At 38.4% G+C, this 21,842-nt stretch overlaps 1 protein-coding gene and 1 long non-coding RNA gene across 3 annotated transcripts in view; one reads left to right on the top strand and one right to left on the bottom strand.

Moving 5' to 3' along the window:
* LOC135219856 (titin-like) overlaps window positions 1–21,842 on the bottom strand; it is a 242,609-nt gene that overhangs the window by 103,029 nt on the left and 117,738 nt on the right. The gene's annotated exons all lie outside the window — the stretch shown is intronic.
* LOC135220312 (uncharacterized) lies at window positions 19,690–20,099 on the top strand. Its single transcript, XR_010315651.1, has 3 exons — window positions 19,690–19,753; window positions 19,860–19,928; window positions 20,027–20,099. It is a non-coding gene; the product is annotated as an uncharacterized LOC135220312 (long non-coding RNA).

Below are 21,842 nucleotides of genomic sequence, written 5' to 3'. Positions count from 1 at the left end.
AAGTAATTAGCTGAGTTTTCTGGCGACCTTTTTCTCTAAAAATAATAATAATGATACCAAAACCCCCCTTTTTTAAGGTAAGTTAAACTCCAGTTACCTTGCATTTCCATATAATATTTTCAGTTACGTTTTGGGCCACACAAGGCTGGCTTAAACGTAAGATATAGTACTATAAAGGTGAAGCTTTTCATCTTAGGGGTTTGGTTAAGCTACATAATATATAACAACCCGTAGGTAGAAAATTGTAACCAGTGCCAAAACTGCTTAGAAAATTGTAACCGGTGTCAACACTACTCATAAAAGACTTACAACAATTTTCACAAAGGCTTTTCACTAACACAGATGAGATTATTTACTGTGATAGGCTGCAATAATCCTGGATTACCTTGGCTCACTTTTCCTTCCAAGGTTTGAAAGCTGCAAATGAGTAGCAGAAATCATGGAATATAAGTGCACTTACGCACACTGTTCTACAGACCAAATATAAAAATATATTTATTGGTCTAAAGTTTTAATTGACAAGGATTTCAATTAAAACATACAATAAAAGAAGCAAATTAAAAGAACGTTGGTATCTTACAACCGTGTAAATTATGACAAATCATGATTAAAATGAAGAACCAAAAATGAAATAAAGAAAATTAATTTTATATGCAATTACACCACAAACTATTTTCAACATATATTTCTGATGACTTCAAAACAAGTCACAGAGAAGGTAGCTAAATTGAAGCCCAGGCTTAGTCAAGCAGTCTGCTACACCATAGCTAAACTTTGATTCTTTCTTTGATACTAAATTCATTCCTAACTGCAGTCAGCAAGAAAGGCAAATGTAATTTATATTTTGTACACATGTAAAAGTGCACTGTACTATTAAAATTTTCCTCTGATAGAAATTCTACAACTGAGTGATAATTCAGTACAGAATATAGTTTCAAAGATCAATCAATGCAATAAAGTAAATATTAACAGTAATAATACTGACACAGCTGTAACTATATAAATTAATGTCAAGAAAAGTCGATAAGTATTTACTAACAATTACTGTAATTGAAAATGAATAGTGAAATAAAAATGTTAACCATGTATTCAGTACAAGAATTTTAAAAAAATTAACAAATTACTCTATACAATTTTTACATGCATTACAAACATAATTTTATATTCTACTATAGGGTCAAATTTCTAATCACTACAACATGGTTAAAATCCATATCATGGCAATCTAAAAAGACATGCTTCTCCTAAATTACTGTATCTCAACCAAAGTCATAGCAGAGGAAATCAATAAATGACTGTACCTGTCACAGTACAATAACAATCACAAAATTTCTTGCAAATGAATGCAAATACTAGAGTAATCACTTCAAAATATTCTTCAGTACATACCATAAATAATGCAACCAATAACATAATTAAATATGACAAATTTTCTAAGACCATTTATATTTTTCATAGCTACAAACCTGAGGTCTTAAAAATAGGATAATTTTATAGCACCTAGCTGGATCTGGTTAAACAATTGGAGACTGAAAAGCAAATAATCTGTGAGATCTGGCAACACGTGCCTATATCAGATGAAAACTGGTCAAAGACCACGCACCCACTCTATCACGTTTAGTCTTTCCCAACCCAGGATGTCATAAGATGACAGAGGGGCAGCTAGAGGTGGGGAGTAAAATGTTAAGACCTCAGGTTTGTAGCTATGAAAAATACAAATTGTCTTAGAAAATTTGTCATTTGTTCAAACACAACCAAATCTTCGGCCTTAACAATAGGATAGACTTATACTTGGTGGGAGGTACACAGATCCTAATCTGGCTGTGGGCCAACCCACCAGTCCAACTCCAAAAGAAATATCTACAGGAGGGGACTCATGCCCATGAGAAGCTGGATAAACTGATACCCAACAACTCAGCCATTCCAAACTACCAGTATGACTACCTTACTCACCTGTATCAGACCAGTCCAGCAAATGACGTGTCTATTCCTCAACCCGCCTGAAGGAAGAAGGAAAGGAACAAAAGAAAGAAAGAAACCAGCCAACTCACTCAGCCTCTCTTTCACACAATCATCTTAGGTAAGATACAAAAGTGTCCTTACCTTACCTTACAGACCTTACAGTTCGTTCGGGTTGCCCCAGGTCCCTCAGTGTGAGGCGCCTCTAATGTCTACCAGAGAGTTGCTAGTACATCTTCCGGTATATTTTGCATCTTCCAATCTTGAATGGTCTGGGATGCAGTTTAGATATTTGTCGAGCTTATTCTTAAACACATCTACGCTCACTCCTGATATATTCCTCAGATGAGCTGGCAACGCATTGAATAGACGCTGCATTATCGATGCTGGTGCGTAGTGGATTAATGTTCTGTGTGCTTTCCTTATTTTTCCTGGTATAGTTTTGGGCACTATTAATCTACCTCTGCTTGCTCTTTCTGATATTTTTAGTTCCATGATATTTTCTGTTATTACCTTCTATCTGTTTCCATGCCTGAAATTATCATGTAGCGTTCTCTTCTTTCCTAGACTATATAATTTTAGGATTGTAGTCTTTCCCAGTAGTCTAGGTCCTTAACTTCTTCTATTCTAGCTGTAAAGGACCTTTGTACACTCTCTATTTGTGCAATATCCTTTTGATAGTGTGGGTACCATATCATATTGCAATATTCAAGTGGACTACGAACATATGTTTTATAAAGCATAATCATGTGTTCAGCTTTTCTTGTTTTGAAGTGCCGTAACAACATTCCCATTTTTGCTTTACATTTTGCCAACAGAATGGCTATTTTGATCATTGCATAACAATGTTCCTATTCATCATCACACCAAGGTCTTTAAACTGCTTCCTTATTTGTGATTGTCTCATTATTAGGTCCCCTATATGCATATAGCTTTCCTTCTCTGTCTCCATAATTTATTGATTCAAATTTATCAGAGTTAAATACCATCCTATTTACCTCTGCCCAATCATATACTTTGTTAAGGTCTCTTTGTAGAGCGTTCCTATCTTCATCACAAGTAATTTCTCTTATTCTTGTGTCATCAGCGAAACTACTCACTACCGAATCCTTAACATTACTGTCTATGTCTTCAATCATAATAACAAACAATATTGCAGCTAGCACCGTACCTTGTGGCACACCGGATATTACCTTGGTTTCATCCGATTTCTCATCGTTTGCAATAACTATCTGTTTTCTGTTGTGTAAAAAATTCTTTTAACCATCTTCCTACTTTATCTACGATATTGTGTTTTCTAATTTTCTTTGCTAATATATTATGGTCTACTTTGTCAAAAGCTTTTGCAAAGTCTAGATAAACCACATCTGTTTCATTTCCGCTTTTCATATTTTTGAATATGTTCTCACGGTGGACTAACAGTTGGGTTTGTGTACTTTTTCCGGGTACGAAACCGTGTTGTCCTATATTAAACAAATTATTTTTTATTAAAATGTTTCTCAAATATTTTTATTTTTCGTTCATTTAAACCCTTTCATACACTTTCATAATATGTGATGTTAGACTCACAGGCCTATAATTACTTGCCTCTAGTCTTGATCCACTTTTGAAAGTAGGGGTGATAATATGCCTAATTTGTGCTCATCATAAATCTTGCCTGTATCTACACTTTGTCTTAATAATATTGCAAGTGGCTTTGCGATAGAATGAACTATTTCTTTAACAAAATAGCAGGGACTCCATCCGGCCCTGCAGCAGCTCCATTTTTAATTTCATTAATAGCCTGCACAATATCAGCTTCATTAATTTCTATGTCAGCTAAATATTCACTATTTTCGTCCCTTACTTCTATATCATTATCTTCATTATCTATTCTAGGGTGAATTCTCTCTTATATCGTTCTGCCAGTATGTTGCAAATTTCCTTTTTTTTCATTCGTTAATCTCCCTTCAATTCTCAGGGCCGGGCCTATTTCTTCCTTTATTCTTTTTTTCATCTTCTTCGCATATGAGTATAATAGTTTTGGGGGTTTTGCTTGATATTTAATAGGGTTTTTTTCTTCCAAGTCCCGTTTTTCATTTTCTTTTGATTGTATAATCTTTTGTTCTGCATTTTCTATCTTACTTTTTAGTTCTATAACTTTCCATGCATTTTTTTCTTTTGCAAGACTTTTTTCCACTTTCTGATTTTCTGGAACAAGATCCTTCTGTCTCTTGGTATGCATGAATGATGTTTTACTTTTCTTCTTCGGTATATATTTATCCACTATTTTCTCCAATATTTTTTTATATAATATCTCCGTAGTATTTACCCTTATGTCATCACTTACGAAAATGTTATCCCAATCTTTTTGTTTTAATTCTTCATTAATTTCTGACCATTTTATATTTTTACTGTAGAAGTTGTATTTTCCATATCCTTCCCACTTTTCATTTCTTGCTTATCTCTATTTTCACTTGCTTTGGAATGAACTGTTAATTTTCTATGACATTATGATCTGAAATACTCGCATTATAAACTATTTATTTCTTTAACATAATTCATCTCGTTCACAAATACTAGGTCTAAAGTATTTTCCTTTCTTGTTGGCAGGTGGATTTATTTGTTGAATGTTGTGTATTCTAGTAGCATATCTAATAGCTTTTCAAATTGCCTCTTATCTTCTGCACTACTATTACTCTCTTTTTTATATGTATAAGTACAACCCCAGTCTCCTATTCGTCTTTCCATTCTACGAAAGGAAAGTTTTGAAGTCACCAGATAGGAGAATAGTCCAGTCCTTGTGATTTCTACATATATCATCCAATTTTTCAATTATTAAGTCAAACTCTTTAGTATTAGGAGGTCTATATATTTACTATGTTCATCAATTTTTCAGATTCAAATTCTACCGCTATTAGTTCACATTCTGAGTTACTATAGTTTTTCTCTATATTTTTCCTTGTTTTTTGTCTTTCCCATATATTGCGGTTCCCCCTTGACTCCTATTTTTTCTATCTGATCTATAAGTTTGGAACCCTTTTATTTGATCATCATTCCCAGTCTCTTGGGAATACCAGGTTTCACTTATATTCATTATATCTATTTTCTTTCATTTTGGGTTAGTTCTTCTAAGTACTCTATTTTTCTTTTTGAGTTACTCGTAACTAAACCCTGCGCATTCATCACTATGATGATTTGCGTGTTTTCTCCTTCATTTAATATTGGTAGTAATAAGGATTTTCCCATGTCTCTTTCCTGTTCTGGTATGTTGTTCTTTTTTCATTTCCAGAAATTCTGACATTAAAAAATCCAACTTTTCCATAATATTTGATCTTCCTTCATTCATAATTATTCATTTTGTGTCTGAATCTGCAATTTTCTCCGTTCCTCGCAATATCCTCTTGCATAATAAAATACAGTACCTTATCTCTTGAGTAGAATTTCGGAGCTGATGCTTTGAAATTTTTTGCTGACACCTCTGCATAATCTCATTGGTGGTTGCTTTTCTCTCTTTTACCTGATCTTGATTTTCTCTCTTTATTTGTTTCTTTCTTATTTTGGATTTTTTATTACTTGGTTGGTTATTTATTTGATTATGATTCATGGCTACAGGGTGCATATATTTGCATTTTTTGTCGAACTTACATCCTTTTCCTTCTTTTAGGTTTTTTACATATTTTTGGATGCAGATCTCTGCAATCATCCCCATAGCCATCTAAGTATGCAAACAATTTACCATATATTTCATAGTTTTGACATACCTTAGGATGTTTGTAGTAACATCTTTCTCCAAATCTGCAATTCCCTCTTTCAAAAGGTTGCAGATTTGGTCTTTCTTGTCTATTTTTTCCTCTTTCCCGTCATTGTGTAGATCTGGGTAGAGCCTCTTCGGGATTTGCTTTTCTGTTGTCATATCGTAATTTATTTCTTCGTAGGTATGCTGTTTTATTGCCTCATATGTAGTATCAATGAGTATCTCTGCATCCAACATCGTAACCTTTTAGTCCATTGTTCATTTGTTTTCCTTCTACACGCTTTTTTATTTTCTGTCCATTTCTATTTTCTTTTGTTTACTTGCTCTTCCGTTTTCCTCTTCTTCTTTTTGTGGTCATTCTTCTTCTTCCTCTTCCTCTTCTTCTTCATCCTCAACTATTTGTACATTCAATCTTGATTTAATAACATTGTCTATCCATGATAGACATGTTGAACAAAAAATTCTTGTATCTTTTCTCAAATCTTGCATTACCTCAGCACACTGTGGATGGGTCGGAATGTTGCATGCAGCACATTTTCTGATTAGGTTTTGTGGATTGACTATGCTATACCAAACATTACACAGTTTGCATGCTTTTGGCATTCTTTTTCCTAATGCATCAATTAGGATATTCACAAGATTCACCTTATTCATTTTCTTTGTCGGAATATGTTGGTTTATGTATATTTTCTTTATGAGTCTCTTGACCACTTGGATTTTATTTGGAACTTCTTCAATTATTTTCAAGATGTTTTCATTAGATTTGTTCCAGTTTGAAGGATTATATCCTTCTAATATATCTATGAATGCTTTTGTATCTTTTTGGTTAGGACTGTTGCTGATTTCATAGATGAGAAATGCCAGTTCCCTTCCTGCTACCTCATCGTATTGCGAATCTGCCAAGCAAGCTAAATTACGCCACCTTTTCCCGCAGTTGGAACTTACTTCCTGTTAAGGGCAATGATGAGTTACACAATCTGTTGGGGAGCTACCACAGGACCCAAGGAAAAAGTGTCCATAGATTTGTGGGCAACATCCTTAAGACAGAAAAAGGTGAACGTGGACCGGCGTAACCAAGTATCAGTGCTCAAAATTCTATGAACAGCCAAATTCTTCTTGAAAACTAGAGAGGGACCAATACTCCTGATGTCATGTGCTCTAGCCTGCACAGACACCGCAGCGGAATCATCAAGAGTCAAATATGCCTATCTGATAGCTTCACATAACCAAAAATAGATTGTATTCATGGACACCTCTTTCTTAGAACACCCTGTACTAACAAAAAGCCTACGACAACCTGGCCTAAGATGTCATGTCCTCTTAAGAGAGCAATGCATAACCCTGACATGACACAACAAGAGCTCATGAGAATCACCGCCCACAGTCATCCAGAGATAGAACGGAAAAGGAGGCGAACCTGCCATCCAGCACCAAGGGATTCTGGGCTTAGCCACAAATTAAGGGACAAATTCGAAGGGCACTGACCCCCAACCCCTGGTGTGCTTCACATCAAAGTTCAGGCCATGAAGCTCCCCCATTCTCTTCGAAGAAGCCAAGGCCAGGAGGAAAACTGTTTTGAGTGTCAAATTCCTGTCTGATGAATGACATAAAGGCTCATAAGGAGCTTTAGCGAAACTTCTCAGGACCAAGGAAACATCCCACGTTGGAGGCTTAAGCTCCCTTGGAGAACACGACTGCTCAAACCCATTAAACAGCAAGGAGAGTTCCCAGGATGAGGAAATGTCAACACCTCTAAGACTTAACACTAAGCCTTTCTCATCCCTGATGAAGGCCAAAAAGTCTGCTATGCGCTGAATAGAGGTTCTGAGTGGAGAAAAATCCTGTTTATGACAACAATCACAGTAGATCGTCAATTTACCTTGTTAAACTGCAGAGGTAAATTTCCTGAGATTGCTGGACACATGTCCTGCTGTCTTCTGAGAAAAGCCTCTCACTCGGATGAGATACTTGATAGCCTCCAACCGTGAAAAAAGGGGGATCCTAGGATGACTTTGTAGCAGCACTAAAATCTTTTTAAATTACTCTGCATTCAAAACCCTTATCAAGATTCCCTTACAAATGGCATGTCAAGACTAAAAGGGCATCGCAGTTACCTTACTGCTTCCTTTATGCATATTGGCTACAGCTAACAATCCTTTGGCTTCCACATAGTACTCAGATAGTGGCTGAAAAATAAGCTTTTCACCAACTTTTTAAGAGTACAATGATAATAGAGATTGGACCGTAGTTTCTGCAGATATACTGCTCTTTGGAGCAGGCATGGTATTACTAAGCTTGCGCTCATCTGCAAAGATACTATGTTGACATAAAAATCTATAGAATGTACTAATCTTAGACAACAACACACTAGAAACTTTTTTTAAATACACTGGGAAGAAATCAGGATCTTCTCCATCCCAGCTATCAAGATTATCCAGAATTTTCTTGACAAATCTAGAGCAAAATGCAAATTTTGTAAGAATAGTTTCAGGATGATAAGTATCAGGGAGAGGGACATTCTCAGTTGATTGCTTAACCTCAAGAGCCCAATGAAGCAGTTCAGCCATTTTCCTAGGGCCAGTAACCAATCTACAAACATCTATTAGTAGTTGTGGAATGGAAGACAAGACTGAACCAAAGACAGATGATGCAGAGTAATTTCTTCAAGTTTCCTCTTCAAGAAATTACTGTAATTTTTCTTGGCTGTAGAATACATTCTATTCCCAGCACAACAAGACTCAGCAAAAATGGTGTAATTTTCATTTGAATTATTTTGTCTCCAATCATGTGTTGAATCTGGACTGTTTTCCATGGCAGGCTCATCTACATGTATCATCAAACCATGCATGGCTAGTCATTTGTCTTAAATTTGATGACTCTCTCTAGGGACACAACTTATTAAAATAGCTATCAGCATTTCATTTAACTTGTTGGGATTAGGATCTAATACAGCATCTGAAATATTAGGTACCTGATAAACTTCAATAATGCAATCACAAGTGGCTCTGGATTTTGCCAGACCATTTTTCAAATGGTGGCATTAAGAATAGTGCGTATGTTTACTGATTGACGGATATGTCCATCTCACCGACGGAATGGTGCTGACAACTTTCAAGTGAAAACTGAAGTATTGTTGGGTAACAAACTTACTTTCTGACAAAAGAATGGAGAAATTCCTACATAAATAAGAGAATTATAACTATTTGTATAATTTGCCCAATGTGGACCTTTGCTTCCTAATGTTTGTTTGTGCTGTTTATGGTGTTGGTGTAAATACATATATTCTTACAAGGGCTGCTTACCAAATCACCTAGTGACTAAGAAAATATTTAGCCTCTCTATATTTGTTCTATAAAAACTCCTATTACACAACATTCGAGTGGATCAGAAAGATTAATGTCCAACTCACCCAGTTCCTCTTTGGTTGGAACAAACAGAGCATCTTAACATTCCTTAAAAAATCTGGTACCATCATCACTGATAATCTTGTTAGAATTTGACTGGAGGTAGGATGTGCCCACAATAAAAGTAGGGGTTTCATTAGTACCTCCTTGTCCAGAACTTCTGTCCTTAGATACCTCAAAGAAGGGATGGGGTGCTCAGCTATTACATCTGGCTACCTCTTAAAGATGGTCCATTGGCTACCTCTGAAAGATGGTCCATTGGCTACCTCTGAAAGATGGTCCATTGGCTACCTCTGAAAGATGGTCCACGAGAGAAGAGGAGAGCCACATCAATTTCCTGGAGCTGAAAGTAGTTGCCAGGCCTTTGTATATCACCAGTCATACTAAGTTCTAGGGATAGTGTCAGACAACTTGACCACAGTAACATACATAGTACTGGCAATATTTTTATGATAAAATGAGGTTTTATTTATACTTACCAAGTAATTACATAGCTAAGAATTTCTAAGTACCAGCAGCTAATATTTGAAAATTGCAGTAGTGATTCTTTTATTTTGGTGTAGATAAGTAGCCCCACCCACTATCAGGGTAGAAGGGAAACAAAGCAGGGAACTCAATTTATTTATACCCCATCATCCATTTGGGGAGGAGGGTGGGTTCCCCTTCTGTAATTACTTGGTAAGTATAAATAAAACCCTTTTATTATAAAAATATCATTTCTATGCATGTAACTTACCAAGTAACTACATAACTGATTCCCACATTGATAGGGGGTGGAAGTAACTACATAGCTGATTCCCTGATTCCCACATTGATAGGTGGGGGGATTTATGGATGTGATCTATTCCACAGCATTAGAGGTAATGAGATGAGAATAGAAAGCTGCTGGCATTAATACAATGCCTGTTGTTTCCTTACCTGCTGAGAGAGCTGCTGCAGGAAACTACTGCCTCTGACGAGCTTATCTTAACAAGCAAAGGTATGGTTGTATAACCAAGGGTCACCTGCCACATAGCGGGAGCCTTAAAACAAGGACTTCTCTCAGCACTAGTAAAGCACAGACATTGCCCCTGCCCTGGGCACAGTACTGAGACATTGCCCCTGCACTGGGCACAGTAGCCAGAACACCCAAAAACCTACGCCAAAAAATTAAAAAACACCACCCCCACACCAATGACTCTGGAGGGTATCCAGTACCAAGTAACCCCCCCCCCCCCTAGACTCCCCTAGGACCGATACCCAGTTCCAAGGTGAGAAGCAAGGTAGGAAGGAACACTTCCTATGCTTCCACTCCCAGAACCATGCCAGCCACTGCAGTTATTAAAAACGGTTTCAACTTCCAATATGCGGACACGAGAATGGAAACCAAAGTCATGCTAAATCTAAAGGCCAGAGATGCAGCCACTGCCCTAATCTCATGTACCTTTAGCTTCAGAATAGGTAAAGCCTCTAATCCTACCTGGGAATGAGCCTCACGAATCAGGCCTTTAAGGAAGAACAAGAGAGTGTTCCTCTATTCGTGTGAAGATGAAAAGCCTCTTGAAGTCCTCAGATACAGTAGAAAATCAGCACTCTTTGATGTCTGAGAGGAAGAGATGCGATTTCTTTTGCACCAAATGCAGAAAATGAAACATTTGTCTTAATACATGTCAAGAGGATGGTTGACGCCTGCATTTCAAGATTTCCTCTGCAGTCAATCTTGCAAAGACTTTCGCTCTGAGGAGTCTGATGACAGTTTGAACCCTGTCAGAGCCAGAGTAGACAATCCTTGATGGAATCTCCTAATTCGTGGTTGTCTGAGCAGCTTTTGTCTTTGGAGGAGTAACCTGGGAAAATCTGCTAAAAGACTTACCTGGTCTGGAAACCATTCTCTTGGGGGCCAGAATAGAGCAATGAGAATCATCGACACATTCTTGTGGGCTTGGAACTTCCTTATCATTCTGAAAGGCAGAAAAGTGTACAGTTCCTAATCCGACCAATCCAACAGCATGGTGTCCACTACCCATGCTGCTAGATCTGAAACGGGAGAGCAATACAGTGGGAGACAATGATTTTTGGTGGTCACAAACAGATCTATCATTGGCCTTCCCCACATCTTCCAAAGTTCCAGGCAGACTACTGCTTGATCTATTTCTGTTGGCCCAAAGGGGAAGGTCTCTCACCACCTTGCAAAGGGAGAAGGAATTGGTTCCCGCTTATTTGGAGATATAGGAGAGCTGTAGTGCTGTTCAAGAGCACTGCAACTATACTCTGTCCCAGACTTCTAAAGCAAACACTTGCAACCCATGGCTGATTGCTTTCAATTCCTTCAGGTGATGTGCCAGGACTTCTGCTCCAGTATCCACTTCCTGGAGACCTCCATGTCCTGCAGAAGAGCTCCCAAGCCTATATTGGACGTGTCTGCATAAAAATTCAGCTCTGGGTTCAGTGGGAAGAGGGACTTCCCTTCTAGCAGTCTTTCTTCAGATCTCCACCAGAGTAGGTTTTCCTTAATTTCTTGAGTAATCGAGAACACGAAAGCATCCGGATGTTTCTTTCTGCTCCAACTGGCCTGTAGAAAGAATTGCATAATCCTCATGTGCAGTCTCCCCAAGACAAACTGCTCGATGAAGGAAAGAGTTCCTAGGAGGCTCATCCATTCCTTGGCCAAACACTCTGGGAGAGAGAGAAACTTGTGTACTGTTCACAGGCATGTCTCTACCCTCTTGAGAGAAGGAAAAGCCTGAAAAAGATGAGAATTCAGTGTCATCCTTAAATATACTATCCGTTGGGTTGGGAATAGTTGCAATATCCGAAAATTGATCAGAAGTCATAGTTCCTGAGCCAACATTTAGGTCTTCTGAAGGTCTTTCGTGCAGCTTACTGCCGACGGTGAGCGGAGCTACTTGTCCAGTTACAGAGCGATGTTGACACACCCATGAGATACAGCCAATCTATTAGAGGAGCCAGAATGGGGTGAAAATTTGTGGTGTTGTTGTTAGCCTGAAACAAAGGACCTGAAATTCAAAAACTTGATCCCAGAAGACAAATCTGAGGTACTTCCTAGAGTCGGGATGTAAGGGGACATGGAAGAACGCATCTTGCATGTCTATGGAGACCATCCAGTTCCCTCGACAAATGGAAGCAAGAATTGACCAATTCATCTCCATTCTGAATTTTGTCTTTAATACAAAGACATTTCGTGCGCTGATATCTTGCACTGGTCTCCATCCACCTGATGACTTCGGGACCATGAAGAGGCGATTATAAAAGCCTTTGGACTCCAAATCTGTCACTCTTTCTGCCGCTTCTTTTTAGTATGAAAATTGTTGTTTACCATAATCATAGACTATTGTGTTAATAGTTGTATCAACAAACCATAACAAATTCTACATTACTACACAAAAATTTTAATCATAAACCCTGTATACAAGATATATTAAGTAGACTGTGTTTAACTGACCCAAGCATGAATAGAAAAAAAAAGTACAGTAGTCTGTGAACTTCTCTAAGAATAACTTAATGAGCCACTAGGCTATCCATGATTATTTTTCTTTAAATACTACATACACCAAAATTGGTATAAACCAACCAAGAATACACCTACTTAAGGTCCATGAGTCCCAAATTATGATAATTATGGCAAAACTGCCAGCAAAACAAGGAAATGAAGACTAAACAAGTAAAAATATGCCCTGAAGTTTCTTTGGCACAATTGAGTTTTCTGTATAATGCATAAAGCTGTATAAAACCATCAGCTATGACTGGTAGCATTACAGCTACTCACCCCATATAGTAGAGAGAGGGTGCATCCCATGCTTCCGGAATGTGCTGCCAGATGCACAATTTATGGCTAACTTTAACCTTAAATAAAATAAATACTACTGAGGTTAGAGGGTTGTTAATTAGGAGTATGTTTGATGACTGAGGTGTGGATGATCAAAATACTAATTTCAAGCCCTCTAGCCTCAGTATTTTTAGATCTGAGGGTGGACATAATAAAGTGTGGACTGGACGGACGGAAGGACAAAGAGCAGCACAATAGATTTTTTACAGAAAACTAAAATAAAAGTAAAAAATCTTTTATGAAAAAGCAAGAACTGGTCTAGTCTTAAGGAGCAAAGTAAATATGTAGGTCTGTTTAGACTGGCAGACACACTTAGTATTACCATTTTCTGCCGATAGAAGGACTCAGGTGATATGATTAGCAGACAGCCAGCTGGATGCTTCCTCCAATTTTGAGCATGTCTGGAAAGAGTTGACTTACCTGATGGAGGCTTGTAGAATAATGTGATCTTGATGCACAAATACACAATTTCTACATCATCTTGAATGCTATGATATGGTTCTCAATGGATCACTTTAATTATAAAACAAATTGCATTCAACTAGGTGACAGACTTTTCCAATGCTATGCCTTGAAAGAGATACAGTGTATAAGATGTCATAGATCCCTCCACGTATTTTGTCTCAACTGGTGTCAATCAAACAGAAACACAATACTACAATGCAATCCCATACATTTTAGCAAATTCCTGATAATCTGTATTTTCCCTAGCTATACAAACCTCATAAATGGACATATTTCAGCAACAGCTGGTTTGGTCATTGAAGATTGGTAATAAGGTAGTTGATGGTGGCTTCATGAAAGATTTCAGGACTTTACATCTGGGAAAATGAAAAATATCCTGAATTTGCAATTGTGTTTGCTAGAATATAACCTTTGTTTTTGAATATGGTGGCTCTCTCTTTAGGTGGAAGGTTCTGTCTCATGGAACAAAACTGGCAATCTTCAAATGGTCTCGGTATCTGATAGTATTGGCAACTTCAAACATATGATCTTACTGCAGTGCCAGGTGAGTAGCAACAAAAATTCTGAGGGCTGTATACCTAACTCCTCAGAAAGAAGGACTGGAAAAGAGCTCTCTTTGTGAGGAAGATGACCGAACCCTGTCCATACCTTAGAAGGAGTAACAGAGGGATGGGTAACCGCCATCAAGGGACGGTGAAACTAAGGGAATCATGACAGATTGTCTAACTGAAGTTGAGCTGAAACTGCAGTGGGTAAAATTGGGGATACCTATAAAAATCAGGGACTACTAAAACAAGATGTCTCCCCTTTTTCTGCAATGTCTGAAAGAATAGCTAAGAAACAGAGATCATTCATGGTCCCCTACAGGAGGAGGAAGAGGAGGAGGAGGAGGAGGAGGAGGAGGAGGAGGAGGAGGAGGAGGAGGAGGAGAATACAGTACTTCTGAGCCATTCAATGGGAGAGAAGCCTGATGTTTCTAGTTACGAGAAGGGTATGTGCTTCTTGTGACAGGCAGTTGGGACCAAGTATTGGCTGAACAGCGGGAGAAGAGGTGATGGCAGAACTGTACCTTTGCCTCTGTCTTGAGTATCTAAAGAAATAACCAGCCAGGAAGCAGAAGCTAGATTTACAACATGAAGTCCCTACAGAGGAGCAGGGAGTACTTTCCATTTATCACAACAAAACCCTCGGGTCTTGTTACCTGTACCAGACAGACCAACTGTGAATCAGTACTTGGTTAGGATTCCTCCTAAAACAGGGGAATGGAAAACATGAAGAAATGGAGCAGCAACAGTAAAAGTACTTGTTTCTGCAACTGGGTTGATATTCAAAATGCAGAGTAAGAGATCAGGTAGCAAACCAAAAAATCCTTCAGGGAAAGGAACCCATGACTCCCAAATAAGGCACCCAGTCATACAGAGGTTACCTGAAAATGTGCATATCTATGAAGGGGTGTATGGAGAATTAAGGGGTGAATCAATACTGGACAGATACAAACAGGGAATAGGTCAGGGAGGGGAAATGAGAGAGGATGCCTGTCTCCTACTGCCAACAAATGCTTCAGGAAGAAGGATTAGGGTTCTGGGTTTAGCAGAATGAGAGATAGGCAAGGTCCTGATGACAATCCCCACCATGACAGGTTTAGTGGTATAGTGGAAATACAAAGGAAAATTAGTAATCACACCATCACAAGAAGTCAATACTAAAGAACAAGGTTTTTCACATCACTTCACAAAAGCAATTAGGAAAGGCCTGCTTTCCATTACAGCAAGAAGTATACTGTTGAGAATAAAAACAATTTTGTGAATGGAATATGCTCCATTTATTACCGCAGATTTAATTAAAACAACTTGAGTATGATCCTGCTTGGAATGATAAGCCTTACTGGGGTTGAGTCTGCTTTTGAGACAATGCAGAGCTAAAGAGCTATAAAGGAGTTCAAGCAGTTGATAATGAGACCCGTCCTAGTTGGTTAGGAATTGTTGACAACAAAGCACACAGTAATAAGATCATGGCCACTCAAAGGACTGTCAAGATGAAAATCGAGACAAATTTCCTGATTTCCAGACCAGGTAATCAACCGCTTCCAATGCAGAAGGGTGCCTCTGGATTGAAACCCAGGGTATGCTAAATAAAGGGCATCAAGTGTTGAGGAGCCACTCTGCTAAGAGAACCATGATAATGAGTGTCTGGTGAGACAAAGACACAAAGTCAGTTGGTTCCACTGCCTGATATAACCAAGCAGGAGCATGAACAACCTGTCCCTTGTGGAGCACTACCAAGGTTAAGCAAGCACAATCCAGGAGAGACCAAGGCTGAGCAAGTTCCTGAGCTAAGGGTAGTCTGGGCCAGTACTGAGCAGTGGTACAGTCATGCCCAGGGACATAACAAATCATCTCCAAGAAATAGGACAGCCAATAACAATCCAGGGAAGAACCGACTACCGACTATCTTTTTGTAAGGAGAAGGGAGGAGACTGATCAGATGTTAGAGCTGAGCAGAAGTCTAGGGATGAGTGAACTCGTGCCCTAAAGATCAGCTACAGTTAAGAGCAACTTATGACCAATTCACTTGCTTACCCACTGACCCCACTGATAGTTTATTAGTTTATTACTGTTACTTTTCTGTAAAGCAAATTGGATGCTGTTATCAAACCTATTGAGTTCGTCTAGAAAAGTTTCTATTTCACTTTTATCACCTGGAATGGCAAAAATATCATCCACATATCTCCACCAACCAATCAGTTTTAAGTAAGGGACATTAATATTTGAACTAGATTAGTCTCAAAATATTTCATACAGATGTTAGTGAGTATTGGTGATAACGAGGACCCCATAGTTACTCCATATAACAGAAGTATACTTGTCCCTCAAACGCGAAGTAAGTATCACTAACACACAATTTAACCAACTCAAAGAAGACACCTATTTCTATGTTTGGATTGAAAACGCCCTCATTCTGTTTAGTCTGAAGAAATTCTAATACAGGCGGTCCCCGGGTTACGACGGTTCCGGCTTACGACGTTCCGAGGTTACGACGCTTTTTCTTAAATATTCAATGGAAATTCCGTCCTGGGTTACGACGCTTGTTCCGAGGTTACGACGCTGACGCTTCCGACGCTCCGAGTTAACGACGCTTTTAAAAAACGCATGCTATGATAACAACCTTTATAGTTTAGCACAGTACATAATAAAAATATGTTTTGGTTACATTACAACAAAAATTTTGAGGTTATGATGATTTTTGACACTTTTTTTTTTTTTTTTGTATTTTTTGAATTTTTTTACTGACGCCGCATATGCGGAACTAGTTTGCGGGCGAATGAATACACTAGCTTGGGATGCGCAGTTTAAAACAGTCCAAAAGCGCAAATATAATGAAAAATCATTGCTTGTTTCCAGTACATAATTAAAAAAACTAAGTTTCTGGTTAGATTACAACACAAATTCCAAGGTTACGACGTTTTTGTTATGCTTTTTAAACGATACCTCATATGCAGAACTAGTTTTTGAGCGAGGTGCATAAATTAATTAACGCTATTAAACTGTATGGTAAATTGACCCGAACAACGACCTCGGACGGTCCGAGGACGCCAAGCGTAACAATACGAAAGGACGCCACTTCAATCGCGTGCCTGCCTGCATTCCACTAGGGTTGTGCTGAGACGTTGCTGAAATTCCTTGCCATTTTCGCAAATTTACAATGGCTCCTAAACGCCAAAGTACTTCCTCCGATGATAGTTCATCCAAGAAGAGGAAGGTCATCACGATGGAGGTCAAATATGACGTGATAAAGCGTTCGGAGAAAGGAGAAACTAACACCGAAATAGGCCGTTCTTTAGGCTTGAGCAGGACCACGGTGGTAACCATTGTGAAGGATAAGGAACGTATTCTGAAGCATGTTAAGGATGCTGCACCGATGAAGTCAACGGTGATAAACGAGAAGCAACGTAGCCAGAGCATTGTTGAAATGGAGAAATTGCTCATGATCTGGCTGGAGGACCAGAACCAGCGACGTGTTCCGGTGAGCTTAAGTGTGATCCAGGAGAAGGCTAGAGCGCTGCATGAGGCAGTAGTGAAAAAGTTTGGCGAAGGTCAGTTGCTGGTGGTGAATTTTCCGCGAGTAGAGGTTGGTTTAACCGTTTTAAGGCTCGTGCAAATTTGCATAATGTGAAGCTGCAAGGTGAAGCTGCTAGTGCTGATAGCGAAGCAGCAGAAAGTTTTCCAGGTGGTTTGGCTGAGATAATTAAGGATGGTGGTTACACGGCTGACCAAGTCTTTAATGTGGATGAGACTGGATTATTTTGGAAAAGAATGCCAAATCGAACGTACCTTTCCAAGGAGGAGAAGTCAGCACCTGGCCATAAAGCTGGAAAGGAGCGACTGACTTGCTGTTTGGGGCCAATGCAAGTGGGTGATTTGAAACTGAAGCCCTTGCTGGTGTATTTGGCCAAGAATCCCAGGGCTTTCAAGGGCATTTTCAAGAGTCAACTCCCTGTGATTTGGAAATCTAACAAGAAGGCGTGGGTTACCTTAATGGTCTTCGAAGATTGGTTCAATGACCATTTCGTGCCAGCAGTGGAGCGGTTATTTGACTTCGAAGGGTCTGCCTTTTAAGGCCCTCTTAGTCCTGGACAATGCCCTGGTCACCCTTCAAATTTGAGCGACATGCATCCTAATAATGTGAAGGTGGTGTACCTCCCACCCAATACCACATCGCTGATACAGCCAATGGACCAGGGAGTAATAGCTAATTTCAAGGCTTACTACCTTAGAAGGACCATACGTTTTTGCTTTGAGGGCCATAGAAGCTAACAAGGAGTTGACACTGAAGCAATTCTGGAAGGGCTACAACATTGCAGATGCAGTGAAGAACATTGCAAGTGCTTGGGACGAGGTGAAGACGACCACTTTAAATGGGGCCTGGAGGAAACTGTGTCCACAGTTTGTGCACAGTTTTGAAGGCTTTGACCAGGCAGAAAGACGTCGAGACCTGTGACGAGGAAGATCGTAGGGCTAAGCAAGAGGCTGCAACTAGATCTTGAACCTGATGATGTAACAGAGCTGCTGGCATTCCCATGGAGAGGAATTGTCTGCAGAGGACTTACTAGCAACTTGAACAACAAATGATTGAGGAAGAGGAGCGGCACCAGAGCCAAAACCCAGGTCATTAACTGTGAAAGGCTTGTCAGAGGGTTTTACTCATCTGGAGAGAGCCTTGGCTTCTTTGAGGCAGAAGACCCTAACGTTTCTAGGTTTGACAAATCAAGAGAGGAATCATGGATTTGGTGACTTTCTACAAGGAGACCCTGAAGGAGAAGCAGACGAAGAGAAGTGTGCAGTCCAGGCTTGACACTTTCTTTCACAAGTCTCCAGTACCACCACCTCCCACTCCTAGTCCTGGTAAGGAATTCTGAACTGTTTTACTAATTTATGTGTTTACATAGTGTACATATTAAAATGTGTTAATTTTTTAATGTAACAACTAAATGTAAGAGTAAATTGTAACTTCATTAATTTTCATCATTTGTAATTTTATTGCAGAAGTGGTGACAGTTCCAGATCCCCCTGTACTACCTGTGACAGTTCCAGATCTCCCTGTACTACTGTGACAGTTCCAGATCTCCCTGTACTACCTGTGACAGTTCCAGATCCCCCTGTACCTGGACCCTCTGTATCAGCCCGCCCACCTGCACGTGTACAATCAGGTAAGCAATTTCATTTTTCTCATTTTCATGTTGGAAATTGTTTACACCCTACATACATACGTACACTAACTTACATAGTGGTACAATGTGTTTGATGTTGCATAACCTTATTATTTTTTTTTTTTTTCCATTTCAGACCCCTTTGATAGTGACAGTGACCCAGATGACCCTGAGCCTTTCCATGGTTTTTTGATGCCTCGCCCTATACATCAGGTAAGGAATCCTTAACAAATTTGTATAAAATGTTTTATAAATTGCTAATAGAAATTTTATTAAAGTGTAACATATGCTACAATTACATCCACCTTATAATCATATTTATGTACCCTATCATTCTTTCCAGATGTAGATGTTGCCTCATCAGTTGATACGAGTATCACCTCTCCAGAGCCCAAATCAGTTGATACGAGTAGTATCACCTCTCCCATTCCTTCAGGTAAAAGATTCTTCATTTTTTATATTGAACATACGTATTACACACTACATATGTCAACAGTGAATACATGTGCAGTAGTTACAGTAGTAGTAACTATCATTTTATATATTTTTTATCATTCCAGACTCCCAAGCACCTGCCCATCCCACTCCATAGCCCAGCCACCCACTCTCATGTACCATATGGCCATCCCAGTAAGCAAGCCAACCACTAGAATTTGGTAAGGACATTTTTTTTTATTAATGTTTTAATATTACATATGTAATAACCATGTTATGTATGTAACATACATACTATAATCATATGTATTACATTATCATTTCCAGACTGGCATGCACCTGTGACTTACATAAACCAGACCTCTACATAGCCTACATGTCTTCATTTTGCTGAAGGTAAGGAATTCTCAGTTGTGTTTAATGTTTGCATACGTACAATAAATTGTACACCTAAGTGGTTACATACTGTCCTTTAATATTAATTCTTCATTCAGACTGCCCATCATCCTAGCCTGTTATCTGTGATAAAGCACACTGAAGTTAGGTTTGGAATGCATCCTTATCATGGAATGCTCTACACCTCCCACCTGCCATCTCCCACAACCTAGGTACCAGCTTTGGAGACTCACTAAAAGTTGGTAAGTTATTGTAGGAATTTTCTAATTAAGTTTTATACTACATGTTATATGTGATATTAAACCACTGTATGGTGCATATTACTGTATGTAACCCTTACTATGCATAGAGTACTTACTGACAAATTATTTTTTGTAGCATTCCAGAACCCCCTGAATGATGTAGGCTATGGGGCCACATAAGACTTTGGTCCATCCCATGGGTTACGTTGAATGCCAAATTTAAACTAAAGGTAAGGAAATTAATTAACATACATTAACTCTTTTAGTACTCTTGATATATCTACAGTAATTAACATATGCATTCACAACTTTCTGTAGTGTATATTTTATCACTAATTTTGTTACTTTTTCCTTCCAGAAACCAACATTTTTCACACAACTCCAGGTTGTTACTACAAGTGTCATCAAGGGATAACTACTACAAGTAGAAGCACCATTTTTGGATGGAAAAAACCCTTCAGGAAAGTATACGTATCACATGTAACATGTAGTGTAACAAAGTATGAACAGTAAAGGTTTTTACATACAGTAGTACATATTACATACGTACATAACTTTTTTTACAGGAATTTCCAACCAAGTTTGATTATGTACATATGTACATGTTATAAACCACTGTACGTATGTTACTGTATGTTACTTACTAAACAGTTTATGTAACTTACTTAACCAAATACATAACATGACTTAACTTTGATACTTTTTTGGTACATTCCAGAAAACCAGGACCCCCTCCATGATGCAGGCTATGGGGCCACATAAAACTTTTTTTGGTCCGTCCAAAGGGTTACTACATAACATAAAGGTAAGGAATTATACATAGTAGTAAACATACATTAAGTAAGTTTTTTTTTTATACGTACATACTAAAAAAAAAAGTGACCAAGATCTTCTCAACATGGATTAAGTGATCAAGGTCCCTCATGGAATTGGTACTAGGTACACTCCCTGCCCTGAACAGGGGGGTGTAGACCAATCAATTTCCATTTTCAATAATGCATACCAGTTGATATTAACCACTGTATGGTGCATATTACTGTATGTAACTTACTATGCATAGAGTACTTACTGACAAAATTATTTTTTGTACATTCCAGAACCCCCTGAATGATGTAGGCTATGGGGCCACATAAGACTTTGTCCATCCAGGGTTACGTTGAATGCCAAATTTAAACTAAAGGTAAGGAATTAATTAACATACATTAACTAAGTTTTATACATGTTATATATGTGATATTAAACCACTGTATGGTGCATATTACTGTATGTAACTTACTATGCATAGAGTACTTACTGACATACTAATATTTTTTGTACATTCCAGAACCCCTGAATGCATGTAGGCTATGGGGCCACATAAGACTTTGTGCATCCAGGGTTACGTTGAAAAGACAAATTTAAACTAAAAGTAAGGAATTAATTCCCATACATTAACTTTTTTACTCTTGATATAACTCAAAGTAAGGATTATAAACTAAAAGTAAGGAATTAATTAACATACATTAACTCTTTTACTCTTGATATCTATAATTTACATATTGCATTCAGGACTTTGTGTAGTATTTTGTACTAATTGTGTTTTATACTTTTACCTTCCAGAGCTACCAAGACTGGGATTTTTTAGTGTACTCCAGGATCTAACAAATACTACTACGAAGTGTACAGTGCATAA

This window comes from Macrobrachium nipponense, chromosome 1, assembly GCF_015104395.2.
Source record: "Macrobrachium nipponense isolate FS-2020 chromosome 1, ASM1510439v2, whole genome shotgun sequence".
Taxonomy (NCBI): Eukaryota; Metazoa; Arthropoda; class Malacostraca; order Decapoda; family Palaemonidae; genus Macrobrachium; species Macrobrachium nipponense.
Note: the sequence above shows the minus strand (reverse complement) of the source record. Positions and strands in the feature narration are given on the sequence as shown.